The sequence below is a fragment of the Miscanthus floridulus genome, chromosome 8 (genome assembly GCF_019320115.1).
Source record: "Miscanthus floridulus cultivar M001 chromosome 8, ASM1932011v1, whole genome shotgun sequence".
Taxonomy (NCBI): domain Eukaryota; kingdom Viridiplantae; phylum Streptophyta; class Magnoliopsida; order Poales; family Poaceae; genus Miscanthus; species Miscanthus floridulus.
The window spans coordinates 146,865,947-146,887,064 of record NC_089587.1 but is presented as its reverse complement, the minus strand read 5'-3'; the positions used below and the strand labels follow the sequence as shown (position 1 = coordinate 146,887,064).

The window sequence follows — 21,118 nt, the reverse complement described above, 5'->3', positions numbered from 1 at the left end:
CATTGCTCGTCTTCCTTGACTGTGTTGAGATTGGTGCCATGGCCGCCATCGTCAGCATCTATCGTACCGCTCGAAAAGTGAGCCACTTGTGGACGGGATGCTGCTCGGAGACGATCGGACAAACCGCTCATGGACGGGATGCTGCAAGGTCGCAAGGAGAGAAGCCGCTGCTCCCATTGCATTTCATATCCAAGCCGTTGTAGAGGAAATGTACTGTAATGGATATGGCATGCTAAATTTTGTCCACTAGTCGCATAATCATGGAAGTGCAGGAGCTGTCAGCAACTCTCAGAACCTTATTATGTACTGAATGTTAATGAATGACTGAATGAAAGCAGTTCAGTTTTTATCAATTCATTTGTAAGCAAGGAACAAGCTGCAGGTTCCACCGAAGGAAAGACCTTGAAGGTCCATGGGGCAGCACTGAGGGGAAGACGACGATTTAGAGGCAGAAGGAGAGGAGAGTCATCGCTGGAGGAGGAGCCCTCAGGGCTAAGGCGACTGCAAGCGGAAGGACGGCCTCAGCCCGGTGCCGTCCACACGGCCTCTCCCAGCAGAGCCCGCATGGCGGAGCTATGGCAGAGCACACACCAGGAGCACCTAGACCGGAAGGCTGGCCAGAGAATCCCAGCAGAAGGATGAAGTGCTGAACCCCAGGGCCAGCCGGCGGGGGAGCCGCAGGAGCGCCACGGGAGCTCAGCGAAATTACCAATTTACCTTTCATTTGACACCAAAAATTTACCTTTCATTTCAATAGAATCTGAAAAAAAAAACATTGGTACTGGTCTCACGTATTTTAGTACTTATCTTATTTATTTGGTACTTTTCAGTACTTTTTTGTCGGTACCTCCTACTTCTTCACCATTCGATCTCTCATGATGGACGGTTCATATCTCTCTCCACCACCGTAAAACTTGTATTATGATATACACATAGGAAAAAAATACAAAACAAAATTATAGGATAGTAAAAGAGAATCGGAGAAGATGATGTACTAAAATTACCTAGCCATATTGAGCCCTTTGCCACTGTATGCACAATTGGTGCTGTCTGTTAATGTGAGCCTCCAAGTAAGCTAGTACTCCTTCCGTCTCAAAACATAGGCCGTATAAAGATTCGAAACGTTACTCAAATTACTTGCATGCTTAGTATAATAGTATATATAAATTATATATATTAACAGATTCACATTTAGTGTATTAACAGTTTAATATAAATTGGTCTAGACTGTCAAAGCATATTTTTAGAAAATTTTCATAGTCCTAGTATACCTTATAAAAAACATATGAAGTATTTTCTTGGACAAATTGAGTATAAAAAGACATGAAAGTCAATTGCGGGTTTTATTTTTCTAAATGCAATACGATGCTCACACGCATACATTTTTTTTTTTGAACCAACCACATGCATAAATATGCACGCATCCTATCCTATGAACGCCTGCCTAGAGGAGAGAGTGAGACGGCAAAACTTAATCAAGACATCATTACAAACGCTTTGTTGTTGCTGGGCATATTGCCTACCACACGGAAAAAAAAAATTAGTTAAACAAATACCCGTGTTGAGTTAGACACTCACACAAGTGGATTGATTCTCCACCATAAATGTAACCAGCCGAGCTATTTCGTAGCATACACATTATGCACAAGACATGGCATGTGTGAATTTACAGATTCCTTATCACGGTTTTTATGGTTGTGCTATCATGAACAACAGGAGCCTGCTTGTTCTATGTTACTATTGTTAATTGGAGGTCCTAAAGAACGCTCCGCGTTTAATCGTCATGAGATGAGATGCGCTAGAAAAAGAGCCAAATCCTATAAATTCTTGCGACAGTTACGAACACTATTCCATAAGTCTTTGAACTTTTTATTGTTGATACTAATATAGTTGTTGGTTATATTCCGCTTCTAAAATTTTATGTTGTCTTTATGAAAAAAATATAGAGTAACTCCTAGCTCTACATTTAATTAGACATTGTCATTATAAAAGATAATCAAGTGACCTCTAAATTTACATCTAAACTAGCCACCATTTCCATCATAATCTATAATGACCCTTAAAGTTTGTCTAAATTATCCATTTTCGAAAAAAAATCCCACAATCCAATATTCTCATCCAAAATGGGCTAGATTTTATAGGGATTTTAACTCACACATTTATAGAATCTCAAAATCCAATAGAACTGTTGGGATTTTTTTTATCCGGATTCTCAAAATCCATTAGGATCCGTACCAAAGTCAGGATGTCCATGTGGCTCCGCTACTTTGGGCCCCACCCGAGCGCTGCCGAGGTTGGGTGGGCACGCTTTCTATTCCCACAATCTGAGATGACGAAGGCCGTCCCTGTGAAGCCCTGTACATAACAGGAAGGTGGGACACGCCTCAGTGACCTCAAGATATGAAGAGATGCAATTGGTAGATGATGGAGAGAGAAGACACATGGTTGCATAAAATTTTATTTTGAAGAAACTATCCATTAGTAGTTGTTGACGGTAGTTATCATCCAACATAAACCATCAATATAACCTGTAGAAATGCATGAAAATGGTCACCAACATAGGTTTAAGGGTTTAAACTGACAAATTCTATGAGTTTTGGTGAATCTATGTTTTCAGCAGGGTTTATTCAGAAATCCATCAAGGTGGACCTAATTGTCAGATTTAATCACGCTTATCCGCGGCGAAAACAACTCCAGAAGGTTATAGAAGATACCAAAGGGCAACCCACCGAAGAAGACCGTGAAAGGATGCCAGATGGGGTCAGCTGGCCCTACCTACAGGCCGGCCGGCCCAGGGGCCCACCTATCACCCCCTCCTTCCTACGTTGGTTCTCCACCGCCTTAGGGTTTGCATCTAAGCCGTTTTTTCAAGTCGGTTTGATCCGAGGGCTCAGGATTGACGCTACCCCCTATATATACCAGCCCCTACCACCCCTCGGGCATAACCCTGATCTACAATTAGAAGTCAAGAAGGATTAGAAGTTAGGGTTTCTAGAGAGAATAGAATAGATCTCCAATTCCTAAAAGTTCTAGTATAGGCTAGCTAGCAAGATTTAAGTAGAGTTGGGCTATTGCTCAGGATTCTGGATTCACCGTCTAGAGGCTAGTAAAGCCATTGTATCTCTATTATTCATGACTTTGTGCTATTTCAATACTATGTTTCTGTTTATTATGTTCCTATTTTGCTCTAGTAGTATGGTTGATATAGTCATATTTGATACTGAATTTATGCATAAGATCGTAAAGCGCTTAGCTCAGTACTCAAGTGTGTTAAGTGGTCAACATTATGTAAGCGTGGTGCTTAAATATTGTTTACCTGCGGATGCACCCTACATTCTAGACCATGTGGTAGATCGCGAGTGTGACACTCTCGTTGAGTCCTTTGTAGTCCACTCCCCGTTTATAGGACACAAGTAGAACCTGGTTGCGAAGGAAATCAAGATCTGTTCTTGATCTTCCTTAGTAATGTTCCTTATGCTTAGATACAGAGTTAATTATGCTATAGATGAAAGTACATATAGTAGGGTGTATGAAAGACTTAGTAAATAAGAAATAACTTATGAATCTTTTATCTTAATTAAACTCCTGCCTAGCCATACTACATTTATGAGTATCTATTTCTACCTCTGGATTATTATCAATGCCTCACACTTATTATTTATTTATCATTTGGCTTACCCTTGTTAGAGCACATGTGTAGTTAATGGTTCCATCATAAGTATACATATTTGTCAATATCTCTGGCCACCGCTCGTTCTTATGGTAAAATATAAATAACGATACCTGGAATACTCTTAGGTAAAATGCTACAATGGTATTTTCTGTGCGCTTACAGAATCCTTAATATATATAATCTTCTTTTATAAGTGTTACTAATAAATACCAACAAACATTTTTGGCATTATTGCTAGGGATGACAACATAGTAAAAGGTGGTGTTAAGAAATGTCAACAAGCATTTTTGGCGCCATTGTCGGGGAAGGGCACAAGGCTAAAAGAGAATTGATCAAATAAATACTTATTGATGAAATCATAACTATGCACCTCTGCTTTAGCAGGCTTACCCTTATTTTTCTTTGTTCATATCTTATATAGGTTATTGTAGGATTGGTTCTGATCCACCAACAAATTCCATCAATCATAATCAAACCAATCAAGAGGTAGCTCAACACCAGTTTCTAAAGCTATGGCTGACAAGACTGCGTGAATTCTCTGCTCCAAGCACCGAGAACATTCGCATTGGACCAACACTCAAAACCAACATTCTTGAGTTTGAACTCTAGCCAAGCCTCATCAACATGGTGCAAGCTACGCCATTCAGCGGAAAGGCATATGAAGATGCTAGTGCTCATCTCTAGAATTTTCTAGACATTAGCAGCACAATTGTCATCAAGGATGTTGCTCAAGACATCATACTACTCCGCTTATTTCCACTCTCGTTAGTGGGAAGGGCAAAGCAGTGGTTCTACACCAATAAAGATAACATCAACACATGGGCAAGATGTTCGAGGGCCTTTCTAGCAAAGTTTTTCCTATAGGCAAGACCAATGCCTTAAGAGGAAAAATTTCCAACTTCCAGCAGCAAAAAGGAGTAACCATTCCAGAAGCATGGCAACGTTTTCAAGAATACATTTCAGATTGTCCTCATCATGGAATGGAAGATTGGTTGCTCATGCAAGGTTTCTACCATGGATTAATTCGGAAAGCTCATGAAGAACTTGATGCTATTGCTGGAGGAGCATTTATGTCACTCACCCTCGGAAAAGCTAAAACTCTTATGGAAAAGATAGCCTCTAATCAAGGCTGGTCCCAAGGAAGTATTCAAATATGCAATAAGAGCGAAGAAGCACAGGAAGAGGTGTGTGCACTTTCAACCAAGATGGACATACTATTGAATTGGCTCAAACAGCGAGCCAATTACAAGAAAGATCATCAAGCTATTCAAGATGCTTATAATGCCCAAAACACATGTGGAGAATATTTGGGGATTGATTTCCCCGAGTATCAAGAAGATGTAAACATTGTCGTCAACAACTCTGGTCCACAACAACAAAGACAAGGATGGGGGAAACAACAACAACAACGGTCAAATTACCAAGGCAAGTACCCAGGTAATTACTATAATTTTTCTAATCCTAAACAACCATCCTTGAGAGATTTGATCTTAGAACAAGCCAAGATTAATGAGAGTATTTCTAAAAAGTTTGCTTCTAATGATAAAGTTTTAGAAAATATAAACACTAAAATGTATAGTTTTTCTTCTGTCGTAAAAGACCAACTTAGCTATAATAAAAAGATAGAATCACAAATAGCCCAGTTGGCCGCTGCTATGCCTTTTGCCACTAACCTTGAAAAGGTCAATGCTATAACCACAAGAGGTGGCAAGTCTACTCATGATCCTCCATATCCGACAAAGACAAGTAAAACACTAGCAACAGTACAAGAGGAGAAGAAGAATGATGAAGTTGAAGAAGTTGAGCCACCAGAACAGGAAATGCAACAAGATTTCCATGACAGCAACATCCTACCGTTTCCACGTAGGAATCGAAAAGCCAAAGTGGATGAGCAGTTTGGTAAGTTTGTAGAGGTAATTCAAAAGTTATATATCAATATCCCCCTGCTAGGTGCCATACAAGTACCTACCTATGCGAAGTACCTCAGAGACATTCTGAACAACAAGAGACCTTTGCCCACCACTGAGGTAATTAAGTTAACGGAGGAGTGTAGTGCAGCCATCCTAAACACATCGCCTATAAAGAAGAAGGATCCAGGATACCCCACTATTGATTGTTCAATCGGAAACCAGAATTTTGAGCATGCGCTATGTGACCTTGGCGCCAGCGTTAGTGTCATGCCCAAGACAATTTTCGACAAACTCAACTATTCAACACTCACGCCAACATCAATGTGCCAGCAACTAGCCGACTAATCGGTCCGCTGCCCTATAGGAATCGCCAAAAATATTCCGGTAAAAATAAGAAACTTCTTTATGCCAGTCAATTTTGTAGTACTTGATATGTAGGAAGACATGAAGACACCCTTCATACTTGGGAGACCCTTCCTGAGCACTAAAAATGCACACATTGATGTCGGAGCTGAGAAATTTGATTCCACATCAATGGGAAGGAAGAGCGATTCGCCTTCAAGCCAAGGCCGGAACAATGCTCTAAATTGGAGTGGCAAGAGAAACAGGTGCAACCATCAAGGTCTCCATCTCTGGGAGCGACTGATGCACCCAAAGAATGAAGGACTTCTCCGATCAAGTCTAATTCGGTGGACTCAAAATTCTAAACCCTCGCCGGGAGGTAAAATCGATAATTATCCATATTTACTTTTTATGTTGCACTTGGGAATTTTTACTTTTCAACACTTGCATTAGAAAATAAAATTAAAATTTTCATCATTGCACCATAAAATAGTTTTCAAGCCCCATGTAAATAATTTTTATGGTGTGTAAAAACTCGCAAGGATATTTATCGTGGAGGCATAAAAATTTAAAAATACCATCCATTCATCTAGAAATAATGCATAGTATCATAAAATATTTTTGCATAGCATATATACATATGTATACAGAGGAAATATATGCATACGAACCCATAGACACCCGGGACCCACCACCGTCACCTCCATCACTCTCCACCAGCCATTTTGGGTGCAAGTGCACCGACGGACATAAACATTTGCTTAGCTTCGAAGCAAGCCTTCAGTTGGTGGAAAGTGAGGCCATGTGGGCCCTGTGGGGGGCAGCCGGCCCCACCTCTTGGCTGGCCGGCCTATGCCTGCACCGCCAATAAATGGCCACTCTCTAGCTGCCTTTCCTCCTCACACACACACAATCCAGCCCTCAAGTTTGAAATTTCAAACTCTAGTTTTGAGATTAGTAGTAATATATGCGTGTTTGCTGGGGCATTCTTTAGCAATATGTCCCATGCCCTTGTAGTGGTGGCACACAACTTTAGAAGATCTGCTAGAGGAAGGTGTAGCAGATCCACTGGAAGGAGGTGTGATAGAAGAACTCTTCTTTACAGGCACTGGTGGTGTCTGCATATTAGAAAATTTACTCACCTCAGTTGGACGTGAAGGAATGGATGGAGTCACGGATGGAGTCGTGGATCACCTAGGTTGTCATCCCTATACTTCCCTTTCATCTTTAATAGCATAATGATATAATTGGGAAAATCTAGTCCGTTCTTTAGAGTCAAGAACATCCTGTATTTCACGACGCAAACCTCCAAAAAATCTAGAACACTTATTCATATCATCCTCTTGTATGTTACTACGTTCTAGACCAATTAAAAGCTCCTGATAATATTCCTCAATAGTTTTACTACCTTGATTTAAACGTTGTAGTTTTAATCGTAGATCACACTGATAGTATGGAGGAACAAATCTCGATTTCATTCGTCGTTTAAGTACAGTCCAGGTTTGAGGTATTTGAGCTTAGCATTAGCATTATTGCAAATATCATTCCACTAGAAAAGAGCAAAACTAGTAAACTCACTAGTAGCAAGTCTAACTCTATATTCTTCTGGTCCTTGATAAGAGCTAAATTTTTTATCTACAGCCATCTTCCAATCTAAATATGCTTTAGGATCAGCAGAACCAGAAAAAGGAGATATCTTAAACTTGGTTTTAGAGAAATGATCATTATTACCTTGGCTGTTACCTCCCATACCGCGTCGGTTAAAGTTCAACCGATTATAGTTATGTGCATCCTTAGCACGTCGTTAAGCTTTGGCTTCAGCCTCCATGTCGCCATTGTCCTCCTTAGAGAGATCATCATCTTCTTCTTCAGAACGTGGTTCAGGATGTCGTTGTTCAACATCTTCAATCCTCTTAGCCAAATTGGTGATTTGTTGAAGAATCTCATTAAACTTGTCATCAAGAACGGCACGAAGCTCATTCTTAGAAACACAGTCATTGAAATCTATAGGTGCGTCCTCATTTCCTTGGCCGCTGCCTTCGGCTTTTCCTAACATGGTTAGTAGAAAGGAAAAGACAACACAAATAGTATTATCCCTACCAACTACTTAGTTTGTGGACAAGAAAAAATAAGGCACTCAACTCTCAAGCGTCTTACCATGGTCTTACAAGTGTTCTTACCAAAGCAACAGGCGGTGCAATCGGTCGGTGACTGTGATACTGTTGTAGCTTGAGTGTAACAGTTGCAAGGCGAACCTGTACTTGGTTAGAAGAAAGTGGAGCTTGGACAGGCATAATATAGTAGCAAGGAATAGAAAAATTCGCAACTGAATAGCAAAGCTGAATAAGTATCCCAAGTACTTGTCTTAGATGCTGGCCTACTCATGTTCCAAGTATCAGATGTATCAAGTGATGTGAATAGCAAGAATATGATTAGGAACAAGGCAGAAATTAACACACGCAAACACAGCTCAAATGGCGCTCTCTATGGGCTCCTCTAGATATTGTTCCACTTTTGCCCGTCTTTTTTCACTATTTTTGGGCTATCGTTTTTTTGGGATTCTTTAACTTTTCTTTTTATTTTTTGATATTTTTTCTTCACTTAGGAGCACAAAAGAAGTAATCATAGAAAATATGAGCTTAAACAAGTGAAAGACGTGGCCTGTGGAATTTTCAGAAGACGTGCTCGAAATCGACAAAGACCTTGTGACCACGAAAAGAGCATCTTGTGACCACTTTTTAACCAAAATAAAAATCTCTGAACCTAGCAAAGCCAGGGATGGACAAATCCGAAATTTTTTTCTGATCGATTTTGATATATGGAACGTTAAAATCTGAGTTCGTATGCGAAAACTATACTAGTTTTACGAACGCATTCCGAATTAGAGGACAAAACAGGAACAATGCGCGCAAAATTAGTCATGACAGCAAGGATTTAATGGAAATAGTGAAGACAAGTATAACAAAAAAAAAGATGGCATGGACTAAGATTTGATGAATACACAGGAATCACAGCAAGACTTGAAGGTGTTCACGGATTATGATGAAAAACAAAGAAAAAAACACAAACTGGACTAAAAACGAACTAAAACCAACAACCAGAACTTGACATAGGGCACAAACTCAACAACACGAAATAGAGATGAAATTGCATGGCACAATGAGGCTATAGGACAAGAAATATGTGGCGGTGTATTTTTTTTTTGCTTTTTGTGGACTATAGGTAATGCAAAAACAGTAACAATCTAAAGGGGAAACAAAGTTATACCTAACGGGCAACAAGGTCTCTGATACCACTTGATATAGACTAGGCCTGATCTTCCGATAGGTATGATAGCGTTGATTGGTAGAGACTCGACGTTCACGATCTAGGCTTTGAACCAAGACTGATTCGGACCCCCGCAACCGTTACACCACTGCTCCATTGGTTATCAACCACGCGAACGCGATTGACCTCACCGAGAAGGCTTTCCTGCAAGCGAATCAAGAACACAAGCAAAGAATGAGATGAACGCAATCTAAAATTGCAAATAAATATGAGGCTTATAATAATGAGAAGGAGTTCAAGTCTTTATTCGAAAGGACTAATCGCCACAGGCGAACAAGATCAAGAACTGGGGCCCTGGTTCACAGCAAGTGGCCTTGGCGGCGACAGTTGCAGCAAAACAACGTCTGTTTCATAAGGAAATCAAGAACTAAACAAAACCCAAACCCTAAGGAGAGCGACGGCTGCTATTTATAGAGTCTTGGGTGTCACCCCCCTGGACGCGCCCCCCTAATGGGCCCAAACATGATACACGGTCCAACGGACCAAAAGACGGTGTCGCAGCACCCTGACAGATTCTAGACGCTGACTTGTTTCGACGATTCCCATTGATTCCAAAGATCTTTTGACGTGAAACCACATGGATTGGCTTCCTTATAAAATTAGCTTTCCAACCATATGTGGATCGTTAAAAACGGAGTCCGGATGCGTCCTGGGTGTCCAGTTTAAGGCAGACTGGTCCTGAAGCCTAAGATGGGCTCCAACTTCAGTTGGACTGGGCCTCCACCATGAGAAAGATGCATTGGACGCCCATGTTGGTCCTCCTCCTCTCCTTGGCTTGTATGTGATGAAGATGTGATATCCTCATCAGGTAGCATATGCTTGATCTAAGTCTAGGTAATTGATGGATATGATATGAGAAAGTTTGAGCTACTGTTTATCTTGTTCCAAGTAATACTAGAATTCTGGGGATTTATCTTTTGAAAGACATAATAATGCTACATGATGAGTTCCTATATGACAAAGCTTCAATTCCTACCAGAGCTAAACATGCTATTTTAGGCTAGGAGAACTTCCACTCATATGCTACTTATTTTGCATTGAGTTTACTCAAGCTTTGTTGATCCTTATGAGAGGTTTGTGATGCTCTTAAAATCAAGATCACATATACACCACCCACATATGCACTACTCCTACACTGGGGGTAGGCGTAAAAACATGCTCTCCATCTAGATCCACCCTAAAATGTTCTACTCCTACATTGGGAGTAGAAGTAGACACCAAAAATATGTTTGATAGGTTTTTCATCCACCAAAAAATGCTCCAAGTTCTTATTGCTATTTCTCAAAATGTTTTGTTGTAGAAGAGAAGCATGGTCTATGCAAAAGTTATTCAGAAAAAAAGAGAAAAAAGAGAAAGGGAGAATTGAAAAAATGGACAAAGTGTCCGAGATATTTAAAATAATGGGTACTCAGATGCCCGCCTAAAAAAAAGAAATGAATAAGATAGCTCATGTTTTCTTGCAAATATTTTCAAGTTTCAAAAGAGAGATAAGTTTTCAAGGAGCATAGTAGAATTATGGTAGCCATATATATATACATCCACCACATTCCACACACATGCACATCTTGATTTGATTGTATGACTCAACTCTCTTTGGATCCAAGGTTTGACTTTATAATATATGCATTGCAAGAATGCACTTTCATGCTTTCTCCACTCCTATGAGCCCCACATAAGCCTTAGTTATAGGAACAGAAAGGCATAACATCATTATTGCGTTGGACCCAATTGTCAGATTTAATCACGATTATCCACAGTGAAAACAACTCTAGAAGGTTCTAGAAGACACCAGAGGGCAACCCACCAAAGAAGACCACGAGAGGATGCCAGGTGGGGCCAGATGGCCTCACCTATAGGCCGGCCAGCCCAGGGGGCCCACCTGTCACCCCCTCCATTCTACGTCGGTTCTCCACTGCCTTAGGGTTTGTATCTATGCTGTTCTTTCAAGTCGGTTTGACCCCGAGGGCTCATGATTGATGCTACCCCTTTATATACCAGCCCCTGCCACCCCCCGGGCATAACCCTGATCTATAATCAGAAGTCAAGAAGGATCAGAAGTTAGGGTTTCCAGAGAGAATAGAATAGATCTCCAATTCCTCAAAGTTCTAGTATAGACTAGCTAGCAAGATTTAAGTAAAGTTGGGCTATTGCTCAGGATTCTAGATTCATCGTCTGGAGGCTGGTAAAGCCATTATATCTCTATTATTCATGACTTTGTGCTATTTCAATACTATGTTTCTGTTTATTATGTTCCTAGTTTGCTCTAGTAGTATGCTTGATATAGTCATATTTGATACTGAATTTATGCATAAGATAGCAAAGCGCTTAGCTCAGTACTCGAGTGAGTTAAGTGGTCGACATTATGTAAGCATGGTGCTTAAATATTGTTTATCTGTGAATGCACCCTACATTCTGGGCCATGTGGTAGATCACGAGTGTGACACTCTCGTTGAGTCCTTTGTAGTCCACTTCCCGTTTGTAGGACAAGTAGAACCTGGTTGCGAAGGAAATCAAGCTTTGTTCTTGATCTTCCTTAGTAATGTTCCTTATGCTTAGATACAAAGTTAATTATGCTATAGATGAAAGTATATATAATATTAGGGTGTATGAAAGACTTAGTAAATAAGAAATAACTTAGGAATCTTTTCTCTTAATTAATCTCCTGCCTAGTCATACTACATTTATGAGTATCTATTTCTATCTCTGGATTATTATTAATGCCTTACACTTATCATTTATTTGTCATTTGACTTACCCCTATTAGAGCACATGTGTAGTTAATGGTTCCATCATAAGTATACATATTTGTCAATATCTCTAGCCACCACTCTTCCCTATGATAAAATATAAATAACGATACCTGATATACTCCTAGGTAAAATGCTACAATGGTATTTTCTGTGCGCTTACAAAATCCTTAATATATATATAATCTTCTTTTACAGGTGTTACTAATAAATACCAATAAATATTTCTGGCATCATTGCTAGGGATGACAACCTAGTAAAAGGCGGTGCTAAGAAATGTCAACAGTAGTGCAGTTCCTATGTATAGTGTGTACATGGTTTGACAAATATAGAAACTACATAGTGTATGGGTTGGGATTGCCCTAGGCAAAGTAGGGGTTTTCTGATCGCTGCATTGCTGACGCCGACCAATTAACTCATATTAGCTCCTAAATTAAAGTGCAAATTCACAACATATGTACACAATGACTATTTATTTGAGATGGGTCAATCTTTTTTTAATTTTTTATACGGTGTTAATCTTTTATTCCACTAGAATTTATTATGGGTCTTAGATTTAACGTTGGGCCAAGCCTAACTAAATATAACAATAATAGCTACCTCTATAAGCACCACGCAATAAACTATACGTCTTGTTGCAATGCACATGTATATTGCTAGTAAGCCTAAGAGCTTCTCCAAGAGTCTTTCTTAAAATTATATTCTGTATAAATAAATTATCATTTGGAGAACCATTTAAATTTAAATTGCTCTCTATATATTTCCTTTCTCTAACAACTTTTCTATATTTTGTGTCATCTTTTGTATTTAGTTAGTGAAAAGTTTTGAATAGAGCATGATAAATTTAGAGATCTAGTTAAAAAAGTTGGAGGATATTTCTCACTAAATTTCTATTTCTACCTAATAATATAAAATATTGTAACAGAAATATTCAGACACGGGTGTTCGTCCACTCGCGTCGGTTTGGACGCGACTTCCACTCCGTCTCGCACATCTCTCTATCTCTATGCTCCGTCTCGCCCTCCACATCTCCAGGTCTCTCTCGTGTCCGTTGGCAGCAGCTGAGCCCCACGCTACCACCGTTGCTTCCTTCCTCCAACCAAGGCATCCATGTCGTCTCCTCCCTCAGTTCACGCAGTGCCTCCCCAGCCTCTTCCCCAACCCAGCGTTGTCAGGATGTGTCACCGCCACCGCAGCCCCTGTTGATGGCGGCTAGGCACAGGTGTGGGGCGCCTTAGGTCATCTCTAGTCGAGCCAAGGGGCACCCACGAGCACGGTCAGTGCTGGTGGTGCTCGCACGCCGCCGGCTCCCACCCTGAGGGCCATAATCGACCGGCCTCATTCTCTTCCCCCTATGTTGCAAACGTATGTTTCAATTATTGTAGATGTTTCAAGGGTATGTTTCAAGTGTGAAAGGTCCTTGTTTGGTTTTGGTAATTGAGTGACAACCTAGGTGGACTAATGTGTTTAAATATGAGATACACAGGTAATTAGTGCATTGGTATACTTGTGTGAGCAACACATGCCATAGAGGTGAAATGGCTTGGATTTGTTGCAAGGCTCACACTTGTGATGAAGGAGCTCATTGCATATGAGACAAGACATGGAGTCATGCGACTAAGGTGGAGAAGATCAAGACAAGATTTGGCTTGATGGACTGGTTGCAAGTGTGAAGGGCAAGTTGAGTGATGACTTGTGCCCTGTTCACTTAGCTTATAAGTCAACTTTTTTAGCCAACGAACAGTATTTTTCTCTCACAACAAATCAGCCAATAGTACTTTCAGCTATGGCTTATCAGTCAAGCGAATAGGGCATTGATGCCGATGGACCGAAGCAACGGTGAAAAGCAAGTGAGGTCAAGATCGATGAGCCAATATAGTCATGTGATGATATGAAGTGGATCATATCATTTGTGATATGGTTGGTGCATGTATTGCATCTACATTGGATGAGATGGAATGGAATGCGCAAGGCAAAGATATTTTTGTAGGGCATTTTATTTCACCGGTCATAGGTGTGTAGAGAAGTTTATAACCGAGTTTAGGATAGATGGCCATACTATCAAAAGAGGTAGACTTGTTTACATATCGGTCATCTAGTGCTACTCGAGTGATCTAACTTTACATCATTGCTATGATCGAGTTGCGTGGTGAATTGAGTGACTAATCATTTGAAAAATGTTTGTGAAAATGCTAACACACATTCACATGGTGGTGTTGGCACATTTGCAAAGAAGAAGAAGTAGGAGTTGATTTGGATCAACTTGGTGAAGAAACGATGGCGAGGAGAAGGTGTCTGGGGTGACCGAACTATCAGTGCAGGGCCCTAGGGGTACCTCACGAGGAAGGGAGAAGATCTAGTCCGACTAGGATTTCCCACATATAATTCTAGTAACATTGCTATCATGTAATCGTACTAGGACTCTTACATTATAACCGACTAGGAGACTTACCTCCTGGGATATATAAAGGAGGGAAAGGCTCCCTAGATCGGCAAGAGGAACAAACCTCACTGTTTAAAACCAAAAGCGCAGGGCGCAATATTCTATTCACCTCAGACTAGACGTAGGACGCTATTCTGGTGGACCAAACCAGTATAAATTGTTGTCTCTGCGTTCACTGTCGAGCTCCGCATACGCCGAAACCCACCAACCATCGTCCCGAGTAACACCCGCGACGAGTTGCCGATCATCAAACACCAACATGGATGCTATCCTTGAGAGGACCGGACGCATCCGATGCTACACCCTAGATTCGGCCTGCCAAGCTAAGATGATCGGATGCTAGCTTTGACGTGACCGGACTCTGGTCGACCACGTCCGGTCAGGTTGCAGCAGAGGTGCCGCTGAGCCATGTGGTGATCGGACGCTGGACAGGGGGCATGACCGAACTCGCCCCTAGCACTGTTCCTTGGCCGGCACAGCGTGTAGTTGTGAGCGAACGCGTCCAATCATGTTTTGGCAGCTCTGGGAGCTCTCTATTCGTGACCGGACTCTAGTGAGTCACGTGTCCGGTCATGGGAGCGGTGCGTACGGTCTGTGCAGTTAGACGCGCGTGGGCGAGTTAGCCGTTGGCAGCAACGGCTAGTTCAAATGGTTGGGACACGTGATTGTAGCATTCGATCAGTTCAGCAGAGTCCGGTCGATGCGTAGTGAATCCAGTGAAGGGGTATAACGGCTCTATTTTCGTGAGGCTATATAACCAAGCATTGGCCGGTCTTGGGCTGGTTGCTGAGCACCCTCATGCCTTGGTGGCTTGTGTAGGTGTGCTTGGGAGCCCTCTAACTCACATACGCTTGATAGTGATCGTTCGATTGAGTGTGAGTATGATTCTAGTGCGATTGCATTGTGAGGTTGCATCGAGTGACACTAGCTGATCGAGTTGCAAGCCGGTGGTACTTTTTACTCTTGAAGGTTACCACCTCCTAGATGGCTTGGTGGTGGTCTCCGTCGAAGCACGCAAAGAATATTGTGCGGTGCTCCAGAGAAGTGATTGTGAGGGGTATTGTGCTCACCTCGTGGGAGACGCGAAGAGCAACTCTAGCAGAGCGTGTCATTAAGCTACCCTCACTTCAGGTAGGTTCTTGTGGCGCCCAACATGTGGGCTTAGCGTGGTGCCAATATGCTCGTGAATTACCAAGTGTGCAGTCGACACAACGGGTCTAGCGTGTTGGCAAATATGTGAACCTCAGGATAAAATCACCGTGCCATCCTTGTCTTCCCGTTGGTTTGCATCCCCTTACAAAAGCTTGTATTTACTTTCATATATATTGTGCTTGTGTACTTGTTCTTGTAATTAGTTAGCTTGTGTAGCTTGCTAGTTACCTTCTTGCTTGTGTAGCATAGAAATAGCTCTCTTGTGTGGCTAATTTGGTTTGAGTAACCTTGTTAGTCACATTGCTTAGTTTGTGTAGCTAAGTAATTTACACTCTCTAATTTGGCTTGTGTAGCCTTGTTATTGAGCATTGCTAGTGAGCATAGGAGCTTTGTGCTTTTGCTTACTAGATTGTATAGGAGCTCCCTGTTTGCTTAAAGTACTAGTTACATAGGGTTGTATGACCTTGCAAGCTAGAATTATTTAGTTGAGCTCTAGCTAGCCCGATACCTTAGTTGCCTAATTAAGACCTTTGTAAGGTGCTTGAGAACATAGATAGAGGGTGTAGTCTTGACTAGACCGATAATTTTAATTCCGCATTTGTTTCGGTTAGTCGACACGATTATTTTTTAGAAAGTACTATTCACCCCATCTACTCCGCCATCTCGACTCTACAAAGTGTTTTATATAGATATTGCAAAAGTAGATCAAGATATTGCATATGTTGCAATGGCTATACACGTATGTTGCAAGCGTCTGTTTTAAATGTTTCGTATATTTTTCAGACATATGTTGCAAGTATTTTTATCAGGATGTTGATTATATTTCACATATATGTTTGCAAGTGTTTTTGTCAAGATGTTACATATGTTTTGCAATGGCTTTTCAAGTGTTTCTAGATATTTTTGTAAGTGTTTTAGATGCATGTTTCAAGTGTTTCATCTTTCTTCAGACGTATGTTGCAAAAATTTCATCTGAAATTTTGGATGTTTTAAAAGTAGATTGGGTATTGTACATGTTGCAATGTGACTCACCTGCCACAACCACCTGCTGCAGCTGCTGGGGCGCCTTGCGTGCGTATGGGAAGCGAAGGGATGGAGCATTGCGCGGTTGCGGGCGGTCCCTACCTGGCGTGGGCGTGCAGCAGCCGCGGGCGTCTGTTCGGACATCTGAATGCTAGTAATGCTCATATTGTAAAGAATATAAAAATATTTTTTGAGTTGGTCAAGACGAAAATCCATAGCTCCGGTCCGTGTTTACGAGAAAATCCAAAAACGGAGATCGCATGGGTAACGTGAGGATCCCTTCTACAAGGAAATAGTGGCGAAGGCCCAATCGCCCAAAGGCCAACTCGTGGAGCCACCTTACCGGTCCGGCCTCCTCTTCGGGATATCCCCAGTTCGGCGGCTCGCCTAGTCACGCTTGCAAATTGACCAGCGCCGCCGTTCGCCGCCAACGCCCGTCGTCCATTCGCTGACTTGGATCCCCTCCATCCCCGCTCAGCCGCGGCCATACATCACGCTCAAGGCCGGCCTGACTTCTACTTTTCCGCTCCCCCACCTGTTTGGACTCGCAGGTACGTACATGAAAGTTTCTTCCATCGATTCAGGTTCGGACACCAGCAGAGAAACGGGCTTTCATCCTAGGCCAAAAAGTATTTAGTCCCGGTTTAAAAATTGCAACCGTGGCTAAAGGAAGGACTGGACCTTTAGTCTCGGTTTGTAATACAAACTGGGACTAATTCTACCCTTTAGTCCCGGTTGTAACGGTTACCGAGGTGTGTCAGAGGCACGTCAGTGCGAGATTCTTTAGTCCCGGTTTGAGACATGAACCCGGACTAAAAGTGTGACTTTTAGTTTCGATTTGAGACACGAACCTGGACTAAAGGTACTGTTAGTCGCGGTTTATATCTCAAACCCGGACTAAAGGTGTCTCCAAATTGAATTTAAAAGGAAAGCGTATCTTATCTAAGTTAGATGTATGGTGGTAGGTGAGATGGTAACGCGTGCAAGAGCTGAAGTGGGAACTTTTTTTTACCCAATAAACACCTCTGCTCCCGATTGGAAGAACCGGGACTAAAAATCAAGACATTTAGTCCCGATTACATAGTTCCGGTTCCAAAACCGGGATTAAATGGGTTGAGAACCGGAACTACAGCTATACAGCTAGGTTCTCTAGTGGGACGAATTTAGATTTCTATATATCTTTCGATTTATATAGTGTTTATTTACACGCTTGGGATACGAATTGCAGTGGGACTACTAGGATCGGTGGCGATAGGGATTGATCGATCGATTGTGCTTCGAACACGAATTGCGCAGGTCTCCATCCAATCCAAGGACGATATAGCACGGAGCCACGGAGCCGAGGGGTTAGCCAAATAAACGGCGAATTGGCAAAAGGACGAAAGATGCCGAAGAAGCGGCCGGCCGATGAGCGCGACGGCGCCCGTGCCAGTGCCTCCAAGCTCCCCAGCCGCCAGCGGAACCACCACCTGTACCTCGTCCAGGATGACTGGGAGAAGGGATACAGCATCCGCAAGTTCGACCTGTCGTCGGACTCCGACTCCGACTCCGACGGTGACCACTGCCCGGCGGCCAGCAGCCTGACAGAGCGGCGGCTGCCGCCGTCGGTGTTCCGGCTGGAGGCTCTGAACGCGCACTCCGGCCTGTTCGCGGCCTTCGGCAACAAGATCGTCGCGACGCACCACACTCCTAGGCGCAGCGCCCTCATGTTCGACGTCCGCACGCGGGCTCTCACCTTCGGCCCTCGCCACAGGTACGAGCCCAACTGCTACGGCAACGCCTACGTCCAGGTGGATGGCAACCTCTTCGTGCTCGACGTCGATGGCAACTTGGAGATGCTTGAACCACCTCCACCGACACTAAGCGACGAGCATGCAAACGTCGAGATTGTCTGGAAGTGGGAGAAGCTTCCAAAGCCACCGTTCTTCGACAACATCGTCTCCCACGCGGTGCATCCTGAAGAGCGCACGATCTTCTTCAGCACCGAGAAGCTCACCACCAAAGTGGCCACGTTCTCCTGCGATACGGTGAGCTGCAAGTGGACTCGCCGTGGTGACTGTGGCTGCTGCCGTTCAAAGGCCGTGGCTACTTTGACCCTGAGCTGGACGCCTGGATAGGGCTCTCTGGCGACCCGGACAACCTTGGCTACCTCTGCGCCTGTGAGATTGTACCTGCTGGTGATGAGTCTAATGGTGGGAAGCCACCGCTGTTGAAGCTTGGCATAGATAAGATGTTCTGCGTCGACCCTGCCGAGAAGCACATCGGCGCCACCCTGGTGTATATGGGGGGAAGAAGCAAGTTCTGCCTCGTGGAGTGCCTGTCCATAGACGATCGCAGGGAGGACATCTGGGGGGAGTTCCTGTCGGAACGCCTTCGCTATTTTCTCCGGGTAACTACATTTTTCCTGAAGTACGACAAGAACGGTGATCTGCGTACTGCGGTCCATCATCAACGGGTTCGATCCTATCGACTGCCCAAAATGGCAACTGGTTACTGTGATCACCTAGAAAAGCCTGTTGCGTTCTGGATGTAATAAGGCATGAGCACGACATGGATTATATATGATATTAGTTTCTGAATAGTTTGTCGATTGTTCAATTTATTACTTGTTGATGCGTTTCGTTTTCCATCTCTGTTGGGTGTTATTCAAGTCAAACATGTTTGAGCACAGAACACGTCCCAGCTTATCTACTATCTACTATTTTCCTACGATTTCTTGAAGCCACGTCATCCAGGGTCCCACCACCGCATGTCCCTTACGGAGCAGCCGAACCATCCCCTTCGATCCCCATTCACAGCTCTGCACCTGTATGCTTCCCTTCCTCCGCCAATTGAAACCACATCATGTCTCTTTGCTTCTCCCCACATTAATTCTTCTATACAAGTTCACATCTCGTGGTAAAAACACATCCGCTCCACTGTCTTGCCAGTAATGGCTAATAATGCAAGAAAACGATGAGTCTCCATCTACATGGACTCTATAAGGGCACTCCCAATGCAGTACTAGAGTAGTTTCTGTAGGAATTAAATGACCCTGTCACGTAAGCAAAAATCTGATGTGGCAACTGTTTTAACGAGGAAAGAGAAGAAAATGAGAAGAAACGACGTCTACGCGAGCATCGAGAGCCGAAGAAACGACGGGAACCACGTTGGGGACGACGGCTTCGTTTCTATCCACTTCGTCCAGATCCGGTGCACCCGACGCCGCGGAGGACGTGGTCGTCGTTGCGCTCGTACTCGTAGCCGTCGTCGTTGCGCTTGTACTCGTAACCGGTAGCAGGGCGGCGCACCAGGAACCCACAGACATCGCACGCGGTGAAGAAATCCACCTCCGCCGTAGTGCCCACGCCGTCGGCGACAATACCTGCCCGCCACCGCATCTCCTGGACTTGTGCACACGCACACAACAGATCGCAAGATTCAGTCTTTCTCTCCCAAGATCCAATCCCAATACGAAGGAAGACGTCAAGGCCGTGCAGCAAGTCTTCCTTGCAGGATCCAAGAGTTTCCGACGAAGTACCTGAGTGCGCCACTCTCGTTGTCCAGGCTCGGCCGCGCCGACGAGCAACAAATCGTCGATAAAGTGGCAGCTCGGATCCCAAATTGGAAGGGCGAACTCCTGACGAACGCAGGGAGGGCAACTGTTACTCAGACAACACTATCTGCTATCCCAGTCCATGTCTCAATTTGCTGCAACCTGTCAGCGTGGGCTATTAGACAGATTGCCAAGAGGCGACGAGCGTTTCTTTGGGCGGGTACAGAGTCTGTCTCGGGCGGACGGTGCAGGGTTGCCTAGCCCATAGTGTGCTCGCCCAAGGAACATGGAGGGCTGGGGCTGCCCGACCTCTGGGTGCTTGGCTTTGTGCTTCGCCTTAGATGGGAGTGGCTGCGACGGACACGGCCTGATGCGGCCTAGACACAGCTACCTTCAAAGCCAGAACGCGCCGTCGCCGCAATTTCAGTGCTTCTGTTACTATCCAGGTTGGAGACGGCACCACCGCGCGCTTCTGGATGGATTCCTGGCTTCCGGACGGCGCAATTTGTACTTTCACGCCAAATCTCTTCCGAGCGGTCGGGTCTCGCCGGCGCAATCGCACAATCAGCGATGCTGAACCACCAATGGGCAAGGGATATTACCGGCGCGCATACTGCTCCGGTACTCTATGAATACATTCAACTGTGGGAAAAGCTCGAAGTGATCCAGCTAACACCACTGGACTCCGATCGTTTTATTTGGAAATGGACAGGGAGTGGAGCTTACACCGCCTCATCGGTGTACAGGGCTTACTTCACGGGGTTGACAACCTTGTTTGGCGCGAAGCAAGTTTTGAGATCGGCAGTGCCGCTCAAGGTCAAATTCTTCTTCTGGCTTGCTCTTCATTGGGCGCCTGTGGACAGCTGAGCGTCGCAAGTGTCACGGCCTTCAGCAAGACGCGGTCCGTGTGCTCTGTGACCAGCAAGACGAGAACACGGATCACTTGTTGGCCTCCAGCGTGTTTAG

At 43.7% G+C, this 21,118-nt stretch overlaps 1 non-coding gene across 1 annotated transcript; it reads right to left on the bottom strand.

Moving 5' to 3' along the window:
- Positions 1-4,547: 4,547 nt before the first annotated feature.
- LOC136478623 (small nucleolar RNA R71) lies at positions 4,548-4,654 on the bottom strand. The gene has a single exon (XR_010764344.1). It is a non-coding gene; the product is annotated as a small nucleolar RNA R71 (small nucleolar RNA).
- Between the last annotated feature and the right edge of the window lie 16,464 nt (positions 4,655-21,118).